This window comes from Phascolarctos cinereus, unplaced genomic scaffold (genome assembly GCF_003287225.1).
Source record: "Phascolarctos cinereus isolate Bilbo 61053 unplaced genomic scaffold, phaCin_HiC Scaffold_1;HRSCAF=81, whole genome shotgun sequence".
NCBI lineage: Eukaryota > Metazoa > Chordata > Mammalia > Diprotodontia > Phascolarctidae > Phascolarctos > Phascolarctos cinereus.
In genome coordinates, this window is record NW_027555514.1 from 293,894,369 (window position 1) to 293,907,735 (window position 13,367).

At 51.7% G+C, this 13,367-nt stretch overlaps 1 protein-coding gene across 2 annotated transcripts in view; it reads right to left on the reverse strand.

Annotated features, from left to right (window-relative positions):
* The window catches only part of PPARA (peroxisome proliferator activated receptor alpha), a 62,851-nt gene extending 51,797 nt beyond the window's left edge, over positions 1 to 11,054 (reverse strand). The window contains exon 1 of one of the 2 annotated variants that reach the window (XM_020977462.2): positions 10,720 to 11,054. The gene's annotated coding sequence lies outside the window, so the exon portion shown is untranslated. Of the gene's footprint in view, positions 1 to 9,137; positions 9,587 to 10,719 lie in introns of those variants that run through there. The other variant, XM_078148127.1, reaches the window with a different exon arrangement.
* Between the last annotated feature and the right edge of the window lie 2,313 nt (positions 11,055 to 13,367).

The following is a 13,367-nucleotide window of genomic DNA, read 5'->3' on the forward strand; positions in this document are numbered from 1 at the left end:
AATGTTGCTATAACTGTGTACGTTTCATTTTGCATCAGTTCATACAAGTCTTTCCAGATTTTTCTGAAACCACTCTTCTGGTCATTTCTCATAGCACAACAGTACTCCACTCCAATCATATACCACAACTTGTTCAGCCATTCCCGAATGGATGGGCAGCCCTGCAATTTCCAGTTCTTTGCCACCACAAAATGAGCTGCTATAAATATTTTTGTACACATGAGTCCTTTTTTAAAAATATCTCTTTGGGATACAGACTAAATAGTGGCATTGCTGGATCAAAGAGTATGTACAGTTTTATAGCCCTTTGGGCATAGTTCTAAATTGCTCTCCAAAATGGTTGGGCCAGTTCACAACTCCACCAACAATGTATTAGTGTCCCTATTTTTCCACATCCCCCCTCCCTGCCAGTAACATGTCAAAGATAGACACGTGCTTCCCCCAGAAACCACTCCAGGCAAGGCCCTGAAGCCTTGAAGGGCTTGTGTGCTCCTGGGAGAGGCTGTCAGTTTGGCATATACCTGAAAATGACCTTGGTCTTTTGAAGTCTGAACAAAGATCTGTCTCCAAGGGCTCCTGCCACCTTAAAGGAGCTTTCCAAAAAACATAGATGTCAAAGGAAATCAGATACAAAATTCCTGTGTCTACACTACAGAAACCCAAATCACTTTGGACAGTGAATCGGTGACAAAGTGTTAAGAGGGCAGGATTAGACAGTCAAGCGGACTCTCACCACAGGTGAGCCCCAGAGGATTCCAAACACCATTGTGTTTGCATGTAAATAACTTTAGAGGAAATCTAGTCAGGCCCCACTTTGCACAGAACTTAAGGTATTAATTTTTTTTTAAAGCATTGGATTTGAAATGAGAGGATCTGAGTTCAAATTCTGACCCAGAGATCCACTACCTGTATAACTTTTTTTTCCCTGTATAACTTTTAACAAGCCATTTCAATTCACTGGGCTTCAGTTTTCCCACCTGCCGATAGGGCTTCTGAGCTTGAAGATTGGTGCTTCTCCTGGGTGCCTAAGAAAAGCTTGCTTTCTCTACTTTCTTTCTTCCCAGTCCTCCCTTGCTGTCAACTGAAAGCTTCAAACTCAGTTGTCCTGAGAGCCTTGCCTCGTGGCCTCCAGCTCATGCCTTAAGATCTCGATTCTAAGAAAATACCATCCTAGTGAACGTCCAGCGTCACAGGCACCATTTCTCAAGGATCTACATATGTGACAGTTTTATAACCATACTGACTTTTGCAATAACTAGAAGACAAACTTCTAAAACTGATGCCTCAAAATAAGGGATTCTCTAAATACTTTGGCTAGGATAAGATTAGAATAATGGTGATACTATCCTCATTTCAAAGAAAGAGGAAAAGGACCCATACGTACAGACATTTTTATAACAGCTTTTTTAGTGGCAAAAAACTAGGAGCCAACAGGATGTCCACCATTTGGGGAGCGGCTGAGCAAATTACGGCATGCGACTATAATGAAATATGATTGTACCATAAGAAGTGAAGAAAGAGATGGTTTTAGAGAAGCCTGGGAAGATTTGTATGAACTGATGCACAGTGAAGTGAGCAGGACCAGGAGGACAATTTATATAACAACCATGACAGTGCTGTAAAGACAATTTCCTTTGAGGGAGCTCTGATCAGTGCCCTGGCCAACCACGATTTCAGAGGGGCTCTGATGAGGCACGCCACCTTCCTGAGAGAAATTCAGAGGAAGCCAGGGTGGAGACTGAGATATGCATTTTCCAAAGCGGCCAGTGTGGGAATTTGTTTTGCTTGATTGTGTCTATTTGTTACAAGAGATTTCTTCTTCTTTTCTTTTTTCCTAATTGGGTTGGGGGTGTTGGGAGGCTTGGTGGGAGAATAAGAAGTGCTTTTTGGTTGATTTGATTGTAAGGGACCTTGGTGAGCTAGGCCCTCAAGCTCCTTTTACAGATAAGGAAACTGAGACCCAAAGAGGGCAAGGGATTTTCCCCAAGATCTCACAATCACCACCATTTATCATACACAAAGTATGGTGAGAAGTACAGAGGCTACAAAGATAAAAATGAAGCACCTGGGTCCTCAAAAAACTTCCTGTCTATGTAGGTGGTCTGATTCCATACTCAGTCTTCTCACCACTAGAGCTCCAGTCCTTTTTTCCCTTCAGCTTCTGAGGAGTTCTATCCTCCTTAACTGGGATTCAGCTCCAGGCTATGATCAGCGCCTTGAATATTTGAGCTAAGGATGACCACCATCCTTAGCCTTCATCCCAGACTCCTACTTTCACAGACAGAAACTAAGCACCCAACAAGGCCAGTTTGTGACCAAGAGGAAAAGGCACAAAATGACTTACAGCCTTGAACATTCTGTCAGATTTGCCACTGAACAACTTTTTATCTTTCATCAGGGTGACTAAAGTCATTAGAGTCCCTCATCTAGGCCCAGAAAAGAAGAACCAATCAGAATGCTCCTGTTGACTGATCCTGGGGAAGCCAAGTCAATCAGATGGAGCCTGCATCTAACAAAGTGCTGGGGAATGCCCCCACACCCACCCCAAAATCTTTCACAGGCCCGTTGTACATCACTATTACCCTAGAAAGGGGGTTTTCATAAAAGGATTGCTTTGGCTCCAGTCATTTGCCACATAGGCAGTTCTGTGGGCTGACGGAGCCCCTGGATGGCCCTATGAGCCAGAGCAGCTCATTCTGTTTCCCTATGCAGAGAGTCCCTTGAAAAGGAGCTGAAGAGGGACTTTGGAGGGGGGGGGGTCTGAGATTCCTTCTAGTCTTGGAATAACAAAGCACAGCCTAATGGGGAGCTCCCTTGACAGCCTTCTTGCATATGTCATTTACTCTTGGCTTTCATCTCATCTCATCTCATCTCATCTCATCTCATCTCATCTCATCTCATCTCATCTCATCTCATCTCATCTCATCTCATCCCATCTCATTTCATTTTATCTCCTCTTGGCTAAGTGGATGAGGAGTTTAGCTTGAGTGTTCTATGCTTCTAGAACACTCTGGTGCAGAACTCAAGGGGAGGGAGGGGAATCACAATATCTGGAAAGATTCTTATTTCTCCCATTGACCTAGATTGTTAACCCTTGAAAGGAAACTTCTAGAAGTTAAATTGAGTCAAAGAATAGAGAAGAAAATGTGCCTTCTATTAATGATGCTGGCCAACTGGTTTTACTCAGATAAACACAGAGCTATCACACAGATATCACTCAGATACCATACAGATATCACTTAGATATCACAGAGATATCATATGGATATCACACAGATATCATTCAGTCATCCTTGGAGATTCAGAATCTTTTGAGCTGAAAGGCAGCTTAAACCAACCCCTTCATTTTACAGTTAAGGAAACTGAGGTTCAGAAAGGGGAAGGGACTCACTCAATATCATGTAGCAAGCTTGAGTCAGGGACTAGAACCATGCCTAGCCCAGGGCTCCCTAACTTGCCCCATATTTTTTTTTCTTTTCTTTTTTTTTGGGGGGCTGGGCAATAGGGTTAAGTGACTTGCCCAGAGTCACACAGCTAGTAAGTGTTATGTGTCTGAGGCTGGATTTGAACTCAGGTCCTCCTGAATCCAGGGTCAGTACTCTATCCACTGTGCCACCTAGCTGCCCCCCCCCCCACCATATTTCAATATACCAGTTCAAATGATGAATCAAATGATGGCACTCTAATTTTTGTTTTCTTAGGAATCCAAATCCTTTTGATAAAGCTTTAGACCTGAGATTCACACACTAGCCATACTGGTTACATGACAATTGGACTCAGAATTCTTACTTGTGTCCTAATTTCATGCTCCATTAGTGGTCAAAGATCACTGGCTGTCCTTGAAAGTGGTTAAATATTTACCCTTTGTTTAGACCAAAGAGACAAAGATCCAACTTTGCCAGAGTAGTCTGAGTAAAGAGACTCAAGAAAATTCTATGCTTTTGTATTTGTGATTAAAAATAAATACCCAACCTGGCAGAGGAAGGCAAAACCTTCTCTCTCTTAAATTGTCTTGCTCAATATAGCATCTTTGACTGAGAACTGGAGAAAGGCACAGATCACAAATATTTGTCTCTTCTCCTCAATCCCACTTTTCCAGTACTCACTACTCACTGTCCTAGACCTCAGTTTCTTTATCTGTGAAATTTGGGGGGTAGATTAGATGGCCTTGGAGGTCCCTTCTAGCTCTATCTATATTCTGAACCCCCAGGAGTTCAGCCATCCAGTCTCCTCTCAGAAACTCCTGGTGAGGGAGGGAAGTGGTGTGATGCCATGGTGACCCCCCCTGGATCTGGAGTCAGAGGATGTTGGTTGGCATCCTGGCTCTCTGCTTACTTGCAGTATTAGCAGTAGTAGTAGTAGGAGCAGTAGCAGCAGCACCACTAGTAGTAAGTAGCAGCAGTAGCACTAAGTCTACTCTGCCTCTTGATCAGGAAAGGGCTTTTTAACCCTGTAGGAATGGGAGCTAAGGAACCGGACCGAACCAGGTTCATAGACCCAGAGATGGAGGAATCTCAGGGGATCTCAGGGGTCATTGAGTCCATTTTATTGTTGATGAAACTGAGAAGTAAAGAGACTTGCATAGGATCACACAGCTCTGAAGGGTTGAAGGCAGAACTCGAACCCAGGGCTTCCTGACTCCAAGTCCAGTGCTGTGTCTACTAGGACCCTTGGTCTCTCTTCTCAATGCGAGAAACAATAATCTTTATCTCTCTTTCTGGAGACTACCTTAAGATGAGTCTGAGAAACAAGCCCTCTTGAAACACAATACTTTTTTCCCCCCCATTTTTCACACTTGGGTTTTTTTACAGTCAGGTCAGCACAAGAGGAGTCATTTTCTGCCCTTGGGAGGCATTAAGCCAAGTGCCCTGGCTGCTTTCCTTTCTGGCCAAAGACAATTGGGCCATTCTAGTCCAAATCCCATCATATAAATGCTGCGTTCAAGCCTGTGGTCAGCACCTTCTCCATTGCCCTATATACTAGCAAGGAGCTTTATCTCAGACTTGACAATGAAAAACTGGAAGAAAAGAGCCTTAAAACCAATATCCCCACAGGCTTTTTCCTTTGTGACACAGTATCCAGACTTCGGCTGGCCCTGAGACATTGCAGCATGGGCAGGAGAGTCCCCAAGAGGATCATGGGAAGGGGCTAAACACGGAACAGAAGAGCACCTGCAGTAGAAGGTGCCCTTATAGAGATGCCCACCTGGGCTTCGGGGTGGCAGGTGACCAGCCAGAGAGCTCTACTCTGACCCTTGGCACATCAACAGATAGCAAGGAAGGCCTCTACCACGTTGGTAGACCTCCTGTGGCAAGGTTATAGAAGGGCACAGATCAAAATCAGGCCACCTGGCTTGGGTGGCCTCAGAATATGCAGGGCCTCCTGCCCGAGCTCTGAAGTGAGTCTGGGCTCTTGGGAGCTGCGCCAGTGAAAGGCAGTAAGCAAGCTCTTCTAAAGCTAGTGGGGAGGGCACAGCCCAGCTGAAATTCAAAAGTCTCTTTCCCCAAGAACTCATAAAACTATCTCAGGCCTGGAAAGGCAGGCACCTCCCTCAGTAGGAGGATTGCCTGGCTGGCCTTCTGGCCAGAAGGAAGCACCCAGCGGAGGAAACTGAGGCCCTGACAGGAACCTTTTGTCTTATCTAATGTCCCCCTGGGGCAGCAGAGTCAACCCTAGTCCTGCCCCTCCCTCACAGAATCTCTGTTAATCCCAAAGTCTGCCTTTTCCCAACAAAAGCATGAGTAATTTCACTACTGCACCAGCTCTCTCAGGACAAGGAGTTACAAGCATTACAGGCAGGTGAACACAAATAAGAAGTTGGATAACTTGACCGAGAGCTAAGGGAGCCAGCAGCCAAGATAAGCCAAGTACAAAAACGAAATGGGCTCCACACAGTTTTGAACCCAGAATTTATCAACCAAACCCCAGGCAGGCAGGCAGTGAGCCCGAAAAGACGTTTCAAAGAAGTCATGAAGGCTTTCAATATCCCTGGCCCTATGTCACCAGAAGCATTTCCTTCTTGAAGCAGATGAGGAGAGGGAATGTCCTGGCCATCACTGGCCTCCATTCCGTGCCCACTACCCTTTAGGGAAAGTTTCTTGCACACCATAGGCATTGGTCAGCCCAATGACCTCGGCTCACGTGGTTCAGAAAGGCATGCACTCACAGGCTGCTCTCTTTAAATAACTGGTTCCCTTCTACTGTATCTTGGCAACTTGTCACTGAAACGTGATTATCTCATAACTACAGGCTGCTTCAGTTACAAATTGTGGCCTTCGAGCTGGTACTTCACCTAGCACTAAGAATTCAAAGGCAAATAAGCATTCTGTTCAATTTTCCTGACCTTTCCATAGAGACCTTTTGTCCTTGCAGTCTCAGACCGGGGGTCAGGCAGGGTTTGCTTTGCCAAGACTGGTTGTTCAGTGTGACACCTGTCCCAAGGATTACTGATGACCTCTAAATTCTAAGTGGAGGCAAGTAGGTCAGAAGAGGGATCTTCACCTTCCTGATTTATATTCTGTTTGGAAGTTCCCAAAGCTTTGCACATTAACAGCAGCTAGGCATTGTGTTGAGTTCCAGGAACCTGCAGGGCCACTTTCAGGAGTGGGTGTCCTCTATTTCCCAACATGACTAGACAGGACAGGGAGAGTCCAGGTAGTGTCCAGCCACAGGGTCAGCCTATGTGGAAAGAGGACTGAACCGGAAGGGACAGAGCTTGGGTTTGAATTCTGACTTGGGACCCTGGAGCATCAATTGCACTGGTGGCTGGTCTGTGTCCAGCCCAGCCCAGCCAGCCTGCCCAAGCCAAGAGAAACCTGAGGCAGAAATCCTTTTCAGCTACTCTTGCCCCGGGCATATTGGTCATGGGCATACAAACCCAGACAGTATGATGGTGTCTCTGTGTGAGGTGTATGTACATCATCTCATTGGATACTCCTTCCTGGGATGGACTTGGCTGGGGTGGGGGGGAGGAAAGGTGGGGAGGCACCACAGGGTAGGAACAAGCCCAAGCAGAGGGGCTGCTTACACAACACTTTGTGAACCCTCCCAGGCCCAACACCTAGCAAAATGCCCAGCCCACATGGGCTGCCACTGATTAATTTACTGAATTCTGCACTGTTTTGTGATCCAGATAATTTTTAGTCAAGTCAAAAAAGAAAAATGCCTTATCCCCAAGAAGTCAGGAGACATTTCAAAGGAACAGAGTCAAGAGCGTAAGAACTATGAAAAGAGATCAAGGTCAGAGAGCTGGCTCCCTCACCGCAGACCCTCAGCAGGTCCAATCAATAAGGAATACTCCGTTTATTTCCTAGAAAATAAGCTGTTTTTTTAAAAAGATCCTCTTCAGAGAAAGGGCACTGTGTCAATTCAACATCAAAGGGCTGGAAAGATCAGATGAGGACCCCCAGTGGGTGGGGTAGGTAGCATCCTCCTGGTGGGTAGGCTTATTCTGTATTAAAATTAAATTAAAACTTTGCAATATATATATGCATCAAACTGGTAACTAATTGCAGTTTGCTGACTAAATAATCAGCATAAGCTGCCACTGTAGCCACCAATGTGGCTGCCATACCACCACCAGCAGCAGCAGTAAAGATTATTAGATAAGCCTCTCATTAGCACCTCCATTTCTACAATCTTGGTTGCTGTGATATATATACCCTTTGATGGAAACATTTACTAGGAGTACTAACCTCTCTAATGAGCTCAAAGATTCCCAAAGGGCCTTCTTCCCAAAGGCCCTGGGAGTGCAAACTGAATTTTCATTTCACAGAGGGGAAGTGACCAGCCCAAGGTCACACAGCTAACTGAGCACCAGAGCACCAAGACCAGAGCTCTTTCCACTCCATCATCACTAACAGCACTACAGGAGGCAACCCCAAAAGCAAAGCCCTTTGGGCCCCGGGTACAGGCCTCACAGGCAGGTCCTGATGTCCGATGGTGGTGGAGGGTGTCTCAGCCTTACGACAGCCTCTCTCCCTGAGCTGCAGGTGGTGCTTACGAAGAGAAGGCTTCGAGGGCCCTCATCCCAGCAGGCTGGGCTTTCTCTCCCTTTTAAATACCATGGACACAGCAAGGGGTGAGCCAAAATCCCTAGCCCATTCCTCCCTGATTAAGGCGTTTTATCACCCAAGAAAAAGTTTAGGACTAGAAGCCAACAGCCTTGTTTTGTTTTGTTTGCTTTTGGAGACTGATTGTAAAATTTGGAGAATTTAACCTTGGGCCATTCGTATACTGCCCTCAGGACCCAACGACTTTTCCCATGGGAGACTTTTACCCATACTCTGTGCCTCAAGGCTCATAAAGCTCCTTCTCACAGTCCGAAGAGATGCCTTTTTTTTGTTTGTTTTTAGGCAATTGGGGTTAAGTGACATGCGCAGAGTCACACAGCTAGTAAGTGTCAAGTGTTTGGTCTGAGGCCGAATTGGAACTCAGGTCCTCCTGACTTCAGGGCCGGTGCTCTATCCACTGCGCCACTTAGCTGCTCCTGAGATGCCTTTTCTTAAGTGTTATTCCACATTTGGGGGCCAAGGGGGAGGAAAACCTCTTTTCTCTCCTCAATTCACTTTAAGAACACAATCTGATGGAACCCAAAGCTGTCTGGAATCGTTTCCTTCCCTCCCCTCTTTACTGGTTGGTGCCTTTCCTGGGGGCTGCCTTCTATCTGCACAGTGTAGTCCGGCGTATAGCCAGTAACTCTCGAGTCCCCGAGGGTAGAGAGGCACTTTCTGCCTTTCTCTGTTAAGCCCCAGCACTTAGCCTAGAGCCTGGTACTAAGTACACTCATCTTTATCTGAAGGCCAGCTCTTCTCTCTGGCTGCTCAGCCAGTTACTACCAAAGGCGTTCAAAGCAACGTCTTACAGGAAAGAGAAACCCAGAACTTTGTTTCACAAAGAAATGTACAAGTGGCTCCGAGTTCTAAGCACCAGAAACACTGGAAAGTGTATCACAGAATAACGACCCTCCACCCCCCCCAGCAACAATGTTACCCCAAAGAACTCGAACAGCTAACAAAACAAAGTGAAGCTCCCCGAAGCCCCAGGCCCAGCCCCCACAGCTACCGAGATCACCGCAGGCCTCCGAGAGGGCAAAGCTCGGGCTTTCACAGCACTGGGCAAGCAGCCTCCCTCTTTACCTGGCAGGGCACCGTCTGGGCTCAGGGCTGTTTCTGCCACTGAGGGCTCTCTGGGAGGCAGGGGAGAGCGAGCTCTTAACTGAAGCCTTGACAGGAAGCGAAGGGGGAGGAAGGGATTACGAGATGTTTTCTGGAACCCCCCACCCCAACTCAGCAGCACTTTGGGAGAAGACAGTCACTCTGCCCCTGGCCAGGCTCGGTGCGCAGACAGTGGGGCACTGGGGACCCACGGGGGCAGCCAGCCTCCATCTTCCTCACGAATGGGTTTCCAGCTGCCCTAGCCACAACACAGCTCTCTCCCTAGACTCGGCACCCGGCTCCAAGATGGCAAAGCCAGGATACGTTCTGCTCGTTGAGTCCCTCGCCGCTCAGCGCACACTTGCTATGTCTACTGTCACCCCAAGAGTCTGGGAAACCCTGGCTCCCACCTCCTCCCTCCTTCCCTCTCACCACAGTGGAGAAACAAGGCCCAGTTAAAAGGCAACGGAAGCCCCAGAATAAGACGGGGGCGGGGCGGGGGCGGGGGCGGGGATGGGCCCTCAGGCCAGCTCCTCTGACTCCAACTCCGCAGTATCAGGCAGCCTACCCCCAGGGATTGCCAGGACGGTCCATGCAAAGATGCAGGGAGGAGGGGGCCTCAGAAACTCTTCTGGCTAAGACCTGTTGAACGAGGCAAACTTGGCAATAGTAAAGTCTCCAAGACAATGGAGCTAAATAGATCAGAGGTGGGGAAAAAGTGGGAGAAGTCCCTACCCCCGGCGGAAGCTGGCATCCAAGCGTGCGACCCACCAGCAGCCCTGGGAAGACAGAGCCGAGAGCCGAGCCAGCTCCTCTGGCCATCCCAGGCCTCCGATGTCGGAAGGAGCAGAGGAAGAGGTCGCTGAGCAGCAGCAGCGGCGGCTCCGTCCATGCTGGTGCGGGGGCGATAGACCTCCCTTTCTTGTCCCGCGGTCCCTCGAACCCCTGAAAGGTCCTCGCCTTAGCCCAGCAGAGAGGGTGCCCCGCCCGGCCGGGCGCTCGCCTCGCTCTAGAGCATTCTTGACTACCCGGAGGCTCCCTTCCAGGAGATGGGCCATCCGCCGGTTTCCAACAAGCCGTGACAACAGTCCCACTGGCGGTCGGGGGCTCACTTTAGCCTGGCCCAGTGGCCCTTTCTGGGGGTTTCCACGGGTTCACCCTGCCTCCTGGAGGTGGTCTCGGGGTACTGCGGCCCGACCCGCGCCGGCCTGGTGGGTCTAGAGCAGTGGCACCCCAAACCTCTGGGAGCGGGGCGGGACCCCCTGCCCCAGCCGGAAGCGGCTGCCTGACTCGGGTGGCCAGTTCCCCGGCTCCCCCCAGGTCCGGAGACTTCCCGGGAAAGATCACAAGTGCCAAGTCCAGAGCCAAGTCTCGTGCCCGGGCCCCAGAGGCCTCCTCGACCCCTGGAGCCGCAGCGCCCGAAGAGGGAGGCTCGGCCACCCGGGCATGGGGGGTGGGAGGCGGCCTTTACGCTGTCCTCGTTCCCCGGGCACTGGCCCTGCCTGTGCCCCTGTCCCCCGGCACCGGCCCCGCGTGTGTCCCCAGTGCCCGCTCGCGCTCTTACCCGGCGGAGGCCCTCCGAGTTGAGACGAGCCGAGCCCGGGAGGGAGGAGGTGCCCATCGGTGCCCGCTCCCGCGCTAGGCGTCCCGTACCTCCGCGTGTCGCGTCCCTCGTGAAGCCGCCGCCACTGCTGCCTGCTCGCGGCCCGGGCTCCGGCTCCGGCTCCGGCTCGGGCTCGGGCTCAGGCTCCGGCCCGAGTAGGGGGGGAGGGGCCGGAGGCGGAGCGCGCTGACAGCCGGGCACGGGCAGTAGGGGCCGCGCGCGGGGAGGCCTAGGCAGTCTCGGCCTCTCCCCCAAGCGGAGCATGCGCCCAGCGCCCCACCCCCACTCCTCCCCCACCCCTCCCGCAGACACCTGTTGCCGCGGAGGGTAAGGGGGGTCCGAACTTGACAGATGTGTGTGGGCGGGGAAGGGGGCGGGGGGGACGATCAGGCTCTGCCCCGCGCGTCCTGTCTCTACGGCCATCCTACCAGGGTGAACCTGGGCAAGTCATTTCCCTGCTCTGCCTCAGTTTCTTCATCTGTCAAATGGGATTGATTGTCCCTCATGTAGGGGATCCCCCCACCCCCCACCGAAGAGACAGTCGGTGAATGCACTTTGGAAGCATCCAAAGGATGGAGTCATCGATCTGGATTTGGAAGTTGGAGTTGGAAGGGGGTCTTAGCCAATCCTTCATGTTACAGGGGAGGAAACTGAGGCCCAGAGGGGTGACCAGACGTGCCCGAAGGGTGAGGAGGACCTCTATACTTCGGGCAGCTGGCGCCGGGAATGAGGGCTCCCTTCAGAGGCAGTAGATGCTGGGCCTGCCTCGGAAATCTACATAGACTTAGGGGCTGTGGGACCCTGGGCAAATCACCTCTCTAAGGTTGCCGAGATACAGAGCAGGGGCTCATCTGCATCGGGAAGGGAGTTTCATCCTCGGGACCTTCCTCTGCTCCAGATAACCCCTCCCCCTACAGTCCCTAGTTCGTCCCCCAAGCCCACCCTTACTCTACCAACCCATTCCCTCTTCCCACCCCGACCTCAAGCTGTCCCCGCTCCTTCAGCCGGCTCCCTCTCTTCTCTTCCCTTTCTTCTTTCCCCATCCTTCTCTCTCCTCTCAGTCCTTCCCATTCATACGTCCTTTCTCTCCTCTCTTTCCTCTTCCCCCCTTATCCTTCTGTCCTCTCTCTCATAGTCCCCCATCCTTCCCCTCGCCGTCTGCGGGCCTCCTCCGGGCTGAAAGGGAGAGGGGAGGGCCGGGGAGACACACCTCCCTGAATCTGGCCTTAGGATTGGCCGTGGTGCTGGGGCTGGCATTCGGCTAGGCTGAGAGGTGGGGTGGGACCCAGACTGGGGAGCCTGAAGTCGAATCACGCGGACCCTGGCCCAGGGGGAAGGGCAGGCGCCCTGAGCGGGGTTCTGGGGGTGCCCTTGGGCTCCGGATTGCTCTCCAAGTTCAGTTGGCCCTGCCTGCCTCTCTCTCGCCTACTCTGTGCCTCGGTTTTGTGGCTCTCGCGCTTCTGACCCCTGGAAGAGCGACCATGCTGGATCAGTGGGAGGGAGAGGACCCACTTCCAACTGGAGCCGCTTCCCCGTGCCCGTCCCGCTTCCCCTCTGAGAGCTGAGCTGAACCTCTCCCTTCTATCATCACACTCTGACTCCCCCTAGGATGAGGGCGGCACCACGGGGTGGAGGGTCCCCGTCGCCTTTGGGTCCTGCGACTTGTAAGGTCCCAGCCCAGTCTGGACCTGGCACTCTAAGACAAGAGCCAAGGAGGTCCGAACCGGCGTGTGAAGAGGCCTCGGGGGAGGGGGAGCCCAGCGATTTCCGAGAGCCCGGGCCTGAAGCTTTCTCGGCTGCGTTCCAGCCGGGCGACCTTGGACTTCAGCTATTAGTCAAGAATCGTTCACATTTACAAAGTCATTGGTTACCGAAGATTTCCTCCCCAACAGCCCAGTATGGGAGTTTGTGCAAGCCTGTATAAGGACCCCTGTGCAAGACTGCTTACAGGTCCCATTTTACAAGTGAGGAAACCGAGGGTCAGAGAGGAGAAATTTCATGCCCAAGGTCTCACACTGCTAGTATTAAGTGGCCGCACTGGGACTTGAAGTCAGGCGCCAACCCAGAGCTCTTTCCACGAGACCGGCTTCGGCCTGTGAGCCGCTCCTGCCTCCCTCTCTTGGCCTCGGTTTCCTCACCTGGGAAGTGAGCTCGGTGAGGCTTAAGCTGTGGCCAAGGTCCTGCCAGGGTGACTGACCAGTCGATGATTTGCCTACTACTCGACTGCCATCTAGGACTGGGTACAAGGAGGGGGAGGGCCCGGGAAGTGTGGGAAAAGGGGACGCGGAGTGGGACGAGGCTGACAGGGTGTCCAGAAGGCCCGGGCTACAAACCGGAGGGAGAAAGGGGGGTGAAGGGCACCAGGGGAGAGAGCCAAGAAGAGTGAAGGGCATTGCAACGAAGCAGGTGCCAGGGACGGTAGGCAGGGGTGGTGAGCGGGTGGACATCGATCACAGAGCCCGCCCCTGACTGCCCTGGGGCCTCGTGGCCTTCAGTCCTGGAAACAGTCAGTTCCCAGCCCCAGCTGCTTAGAACTCAAGGTAGCGGAGAGCGGAGGGGCCGGCGCTGCCTCTGGGCTGCGGGTGAGCTGAACCCCAGCCAGAGGAGGG